General features: G+C 41.3%; 1 non-coding gene across 1 annotated transcript; it reads left to right on the forward strand.

Annotated features, from left to right (window-relative positions):
• The first annotated feature begins 174 nt into the window (after positions 1 to 174).
• On the forward strand, positions 175 to 257 carry TRNAL-UAA. Its single transcript has one exon. It is a non-coding gene; the product is annotated as a tRNA-Leu (tRNA).
• The last annotated feature ends 7,315 nt before the right edge of the window (positions 258 to 7,572 follow it).

The raw sequence follows: 7,572 nt of genomic DNA on the forward strand, positions 1-7,572 counted from the left end.
GGAGAGGCCGCCCGTGCGCGCCGCCCCCTGCGCTCCGCGCCCGCCGCGCTGGGAATAAAGGCGGGAGAGCGCGGCGGCGGGGACGGGGCACCCCCGAGGGTCGCGGGCGGCCCGGGGGAGGGTGGGCGTGCGGCCGTCAATGTAGGAGCGGCTCCGAGCCGTTTCGGTATCTGCACCAGGATGGCCGAGTGGTTAAGGCGTTGGACTTAAGATCCAATGGACGTATGTCCGCGTGGGTTCGAACCCCACTCCTGGTAACTGACGTTTTTTTATCGGGAGCCCCGCTCCGATGCCGGGTCGGGCGCGGTGTCCCGGCAGAGGCCCGGCCGCCGGGAGCCGGGGGCCGCCGGGACGCGGCGGGAGGCGGGGAGCGGCGCCGGAGCGGGGGCGGATGGCGGCACCCGGCAGCCCGCGCGGGTGTCCCGACGCTGGGCGGCCGGCGGGGGCAGTGCGAGCCGGGGGAAGCGCCCCTGCAGCTGCCGCAACTCCGGCTTTAAAGTCGTTTTAAAGATAATTTTTTAAAAGACTTTCTGTATATATTTACATGCATATAATATACGTATATAAATGTCTGGATGTATACGTATATACAATATATGTATATAGACGTGTGTATACACAAATACATAGACACATTAACGCATATACACGCCTTTATACGTGTATATATATAAATATATACATACACATGTATATATACACATACGTATCTATATACATACATACATTCGGCCACAGGCTCGGGCAGGGGCAACAGGCACCTCCAGCTTTGTTGTTGGATCGTGACTTTGTTGTTTGTCATTTAGGTGATTTTTAGTGTAAGTGGTTTTGGTTCGGTTTTTTTCCCAATTCCAAGCCCTTCAAAGGCTATATGTCAGCCCATCAGAGTGCTTTTACAACGTGAAAATCAGTAGAATTCTGCGTGCACTGGGGTATGGGATGTCTGCAGGTGTCCAGCCTGCTGAGGTGTCCTTGGCTGACGCTGGAGAATGGTGGAAAGGTGATCCCCGCTTCTGAGGGAATGGTCCCTAGTGCTGGCTGTACCCTAAATTGTGCCAGGAGATAAGCTAGGAGGTAAGCAGAAGGAGTATGCACGATTTTCAGACTGACCTCCTGCTTTTGTTTCGTTTGGCAGGACACATGGAGCAGTTGTTACACATGTTGAAGTGCTTAATTTTCTGGGGCATGGTTCTGTTGTTTGGGTTTTGTGGGGTTTTTGATAGAGTAGTATCATGTTTAATATATTTGAAGGTGTGGGAAGTACAAATCAAGCGCTGACCAGCACATTTTTAAATACTAGTGTTTGTCAGAGCATGCTGGTCAAATTCCAATACAGGTAAATTCTGTTGTTCCCAGCCACCGTTCCAAATAATTTGACCTGAAAAATTATTCTAAACTTTCAGTCCAGGTATATGATGTGATGATACAGACTAATTAAGGGATAAACACTCAAGAAAGAGATAACAACTCACGGTGGGCCTTCAATGTAGTATGAAATAGAAAGTGAAATATGTCAGGATATTTTATTACATGCCCATATAAGATGATCTGGCATCACAAATGTGAGCATGGTAAAAACACAGAAATATGACAGTTCAAGAATTATGGAGAGAAGCCTGGTCTGTGGTGAATTTCTAGGAAATGCAAGTACGTACATTGTCTTTTTTGAGTGTTACCACAATAAAATTGTAAATGCAAAACACACCACACTTTCTAGAACTGTTCATTAAGAAGTGGTAGTGCCAGGTTCAGATGTTTTATGAAGTAAACAATCATTGCTATTCTTCATTAAAGTACAAATCAGTAAAAACGGGTGCATGTTTGAAGGTACACTTCACCTGTAATGTTATAATGGTAAAATGCTGCCCTTGGAAACCCACATCTTTGCATACAAATTGTGTAATTCTGCTTATGTGCTTATTTACAAGCATTATTGTGCCTACGATAAATGCTCATGTCAATTTTGTTGATACAGTGCTGATTTCGATGAAAACTTGGTTCCAGCTATGTCAGTTACAAGGATGAATTAGTAGTGGCTATTCTGCTCTGTGAGAAAGAAAAAAGAAAAGTAAAAATAATCACAATTTTTACAAGAATGGTAATCGCTGAACAGAAAAAAGGGGGGCAGTTTTGAAGATGAAGCAATAGAGAAAACTGGATTTCTTGGTTAGAAGTGTTCCGGTTTCAGGTAAAGCCTTTCTCTTTCCTGAAAAGATGTATTTTGCAATGAACTTCCCTCAGTCCTTTGGTGAACCCGTCTTCCCTGCTTCTTAAAACAGCTTGTTAGAGCATGTGCTGATCTGGAATGGAACAGATTTTTTTGAAGTGTTCCAGCTCTCAAGAAATACCCACAGAATCTACTCGCAACAAGTATGTCCCAATCCCTTCCTACACTTCTCCATAAAGGAAAGCATAGTCTGCTGGGGTTATTGGTTTCTATTTTAGGTGAAGTGACAGGGTGATGTATTGTATTTCAGCTCTGGAGCTGATATTAAGATTTTTGTTTTATTGAGCAGGTTCCTTTCTTTGGTTCCTTGTTAAACCCTCATGAATTTTTGGTGTTTGCCCTTGGAATCTGACATTCTTACATTCACTTGTTATATTCTGGCCTTCAGTTTAAACAATATTGCTTTCTGTTGGACTCCATTCTGTGGATGAGTTTATTTCTAAAAACATCATTATCTGAAGGAACCTTGCCTTGTTTATTGAAGAAAGTGGAAAAAGCATAATGACTAGTGCTAGAAACTGGAATTAAAAAAAAAAAAAAGAAAATTCATATGCTGACAGTTGAATGCTACCCTGATGAACCAGGGGTGTTTTTCATGCCTCTGCGTATTTCCTGTCTGATGAGAAGCCAGTAATTTAAAATAGATTTTTCAAAAGCAATCATTCATTTTCATGTTCCTTATTTTGATGTCTCTGTCTTGAGAACCTCAATCTCATTTGTGGAAATGCAGAGCTTTTGCAAAAACAGGTGAAATCCATGTATCACCTATATTTTAAGCTGTCTTTGAAAAAAAAAAAGTGACTCTAAGTAGTCAAATTTATTGGAAATATTTGATATGAATCTTTCCATACCTCCATTATAAAATGGAGGTAATAAAAATACACTGTTTGCAAAATGAGCTGATATGAAGTAAATTCATTCTTGTTTGCAAAGAATTCAGATGGACACTTAGGTAATCTGGACATATTAGACAAGCCCATGAGTAGACTGTCAGTGAATTCAAAAAATAACATGAAAGAAACAAGGTACAGAACCACACTTTGAGCTGTGAAGACCTTGCAAAGTGTTGAACAACTGCTTAACCAGCAAGCACCACATGATGTGTGCTGAACAAGGTGGGAGTCTTACAGGAAAACAGCAAACCATAGCATAACTCAAAATTCTGTCTCACTTAAGAAACAGAAGGGGCTCAAATCAATAAGAAGGTAACCTATTGGTGACAAATTTAGGTGATATTTCAAAATAGTTTAATCTTAAAAAAATTTCAGCAACTTTTTTTTGTTGTTGCATTTTAGTGTGTGATGGAAGTGTGTAATTTTTTACTTGAGTTAAAACATTCTTCTATTGTCCCCAATGGCCACTATTTCATGTTGAGATAAAAGTTGTAAAAAGGGCTGTGAAGTTCTTAATCTATTGCACGATCTTGTATGTATGATGATCAATAAACGCTCTTATTCATTTTACAGACTCATTTAAAGTCTGTAAGGTAGGACCAGTCTCTTATGTTAGCAGGAGTAACTGCATGTAAAGTGCTTGTTAATTCTTGAACTGTTCTCATTTTGGGACTTTTTTGGTAAGTAAGAGGGGTAGACTATTTTCTGGATTCCCGTCATTCTTAGGACACTTGTTCAAAAATTACCACTATTTAATGCAGACAGTTGTGTCTCTGTTTACACATGTGTTTATACAGATTCATTTTTAGAAGGTGCTGGGCTCTTCATCTGCTGACTGCCTCCAATCTTACCTGCAGGTTCTTAGAATCATTTCTGTTGGACTTGATAGCCGCGGCAACCAAGTGTCATTAGCAATGTTAACTAATTTTGCCTCCTTCTCCAGGGCGCTACAACACATGCTCCCAAACAGACCCTTGCAACATTTTATTGCTTAACTGTTTTTCTCTCTTTTGATAAGGAAAATGAAGGGATTTTCTGCTTGGTTGGTTCAGTCCAAGCAGCAAGCTCTGGGGAATTGTGCTGTGGTAGAACATTGATGGAATGGAACGAGGGTCTGCATATCACTTACTGGAGTGCAAAGCCCTTCAATTTGCTTACAGTGAAGGTGGATGTAGGTTCACTCTTACGACTGACAGATAAGCCCTGCAAGTCTTGCCATGGTCACTTAGAACATCATCACCCCCAGTGTAAAAATGGCCTAACAGAGCCATCAGAAGAGACCAGGTGCCCACTCAACTGCTCAGGTTGGTGGCTGGCATTTTAGCCCAAAGCCACTTCACTGGCAGAGCAAAGGACAGTAGCTTTGCACTGGGGTAAAGGGATGTGGGTACGCGTTCCCATTTGCCACATTCTCTCATCAGGAGGAATATATGCAGGTGGTAACACTTTAAATCAGCACAGCATTATTACCAAAGTACATTGCTGAAAGTGTCAAAAGACTGGTCTGTTCACTAGAACACCTCCAGTCTGAGAACATTTTCACTTGTGCTGGCTTTGCTGTGGGGACAGCAGCCTCTATAAGAAGGACAGAGCAGACAAGTCATAATTTACACTGCAGCAGCAAGGTTTGCCAGAGCACCTACTTAATGAGGGACCCTGAGTGCCCTAAAATGAAGGCAGCATAATGCAGAATGTTGAAGCTAAGATTTCTGGGATCTTAGAGCACTGGTGTTAAAGCATGGTAGCATTCATTGTCTGGTACATTTTTGGCTATGTTAAACTTACCTAAATGAATAGATTCTTTCTTGCTGCCAGGGAAGAGCTTTTGTCTGAAGACCATAGAAAATGTACACACTCTTTTGAAGATAGTCTTCTTAAATGTGCAATCACAAAAATGCCTTCCTTCCCCTAAATATTTTGAGAGAAGAACGCACTTTTCATATTCCTTCATTTTCCTGGATTGCTCCCTCTCTTTCACCATCTGCTCAACTGTGACCTTCTTTCTGGCTTGGAAGTGCTGCAAGATCTTTCCTTCAGACCTCATTGGCCTCATTTTTAAGTGCTTGCTGAAGTGGTTCATGCAATTCCTGGCAAGAGATCACTCACTGGCCATGCGACTTGACAGATTTGTGACACTCGTCTCTTGCTATTTCATCACTGTTGCAAACTTTTTCATGTGAGAGTGGAATCCCTGTTGGGAAGTAAGGACTGCATTAATGAGTACTGTTTTGCAACTAATCCATTTGGTGATTGATGAACATATGTATTTTAGTTTCACTTGTCCTTACATATCTGTAATTATTTTCTGTCACACTCCCACCTTTTGGTTTTTGTGTGCATACCAAGAAACAGATCCAGCTGGTCTAGCAGTTAGCTGCTGCTAAAAGAGGAACAGATACTGCCTTTCCTCTGCCCTGGCTGTACTGCACATTCCTACTGCTTCCCTCTTGTGTCCCTCAGTCTTTGATTGTCAAGTAATACATAATAAAAAGTCCAATTAATTTCATGTTACTTGGATCTAAAATTAATCTCTGATATTATCTCATAATAAATTCTCTGTGAAGAAATGAGGAATTGGAGACAATTTTTTTACCAAAAAATTTTTTGAACTCCCTGATGTAGGCAGTATAGATCCACTGATTTTATTCATCACAGAATGGCAGAGGCCGGAAGACCCCTCTGAGGGTGGTGTAGTCCACCTTGTAGCTTAGAGGAAGGTCAGCTTGAGTCAGGTTTTGAGTATCTCCAAGGATAAAAACACCACAGCCTCTCTGAACTACCCATGCCAGTGTTTGAACACCCTCACAGGAAGAAAAATGGTTTTTTTTAATGTCTTAAAAATAAGTGTTCTGTGCAGGTTAGACTACTATAAGTTGATCTTAGTTTTCCTTCAGAATGGTCTGGTAGCTCCAGTGCAAACCAGTGACATCCCTCTATTGAGTTGAGGGGAGGTAATGCAAGTTACAGCACTCACCTGCATCCAGTACTGTGGCTAATGACTCCTCATCCTAGATCCAGAGGCTGCCTGTGAATAAGGAATTGGAAAGCATCAATATGCTTTAGAAATCCCTTTTAAGTAAAGCTTTCCAAATCCTTTTGTTGCTAGATTCAGAATAGAAATAATTTATGTATTTAGTTACTGTGATGTCTATCTTTTACCATAATATGTTGAATATTTTTGTTTGTTTTGCAGTATTCTTTGCTGTGAGAATAACTGGGGGTTTTTTTTGGCTAAATGTAGTTTTAAGGTTTATGTAGTGAGCTTTATAGCCATGGTTTCCACAATCTGTATTTTGATGGCACTATGATAGTGCAAGTTGTATCTGTGCCACTTAACAAATCCTATAGTGTTCTGTGACTGAAAACAGACTGAGACATGTCCAACCTGTTTTGCTGCATTCATTTTGGTGACCTGCCCCAAAAGTTACTTGACACATCAGTAAAGAAGGAATACTGAAAGCAACTGGATCCAGTGTTTGTGATGTCTCTGTCTGTTTAATGTCTCTGAACAAAATATTTTTCCACAAAAAAAAAGAAATTACTGAGTAGAATAATAGTTGTATGGTATGAATGCTTAAGTTAGATTTCTTTAAGGGGACAAAGCAGTTAATCCCTCCCAATAGACAGTACAAAGTGACATCATGGATGAGATAAGGTTTCTGCTCTGTATGAAGTTGTTAGGGAGAGAGGTCAGCCATCAACACAAGAAAAAGGACCTGTATGACAAAGGAGGAGGTAGAATGACTCTGTCCAGCTGAAATATTGACAAACTTGAGCCTGTTATGAATTACATGAATATATGAGATAAAAATGGGGTGGGATTGGGTACTGTCATTAAAATGCTGTAAAACCGGAAGTTGTGGTTAGAGATTCTTCTCGTATGCCTGTTTCTGTTGCTTTTCTTGTTAAGTTGTCTCCAAGAGGATTTTAGGTAGAGTTTGAGTGCTCCTGTTTTAGGCTGAGCTCTGCAGAGAATGTGTCAGGAGATCTCCAAGTGCCTGGTAGTACCCACAGCCCCCAAAGGGAGCTTCTGGGGGTTCTTTATAGCCAGAGTTAAAGGCCTCGTATTCATCAGGAAGTCCTTAGCAAACTTTCCTCCATAGCCAGGAATGGGCCTGGATTGCAGTGTTAACTATCTCAGAATGCTTTATGTTTTTAAAAAAATTATTATACCAAGGTAGTCTTAGCTGTCAAACTGGGATGCATTTAGTTTGCATTGTACATTATTTCCTTTTGTGTACTGTTTGTCTTTAACAGACTTGGCGTGACTGCTTCCCAGGCAGTAAATACATCCTGGCATAATTAAAGCCGTTCCACTTCCTTTGCAGGCAAAACCTCAGAGATGGTATCTCTGGAGGGAGATGTTGGAACTGCCCCAGAAGTTGCCAACTGCTGTTTATCTGTTAACCAGTACCTCAGGTGGTGTCTTTCTCAATCACTGTCCCAGACCAC

Source organism: Corvus kubaryi, unplaced genomic scaffold, assembly GCF_017639235.1.
Source record: "Corvus kubaryi isolate FWS band 111438036 unplaced genomic scaffold, C.kubaryi_AGA036_p1.0 split3-73, whole genome shotgun sequence".
In the NCBI taxonomy this organism is placed as follows: domain Eukaryota; kingdom Metazoa; phylum Chordata; class Aves; order Passeriformes; family Corvidae; genus Corvus; species Corvus kubaryi.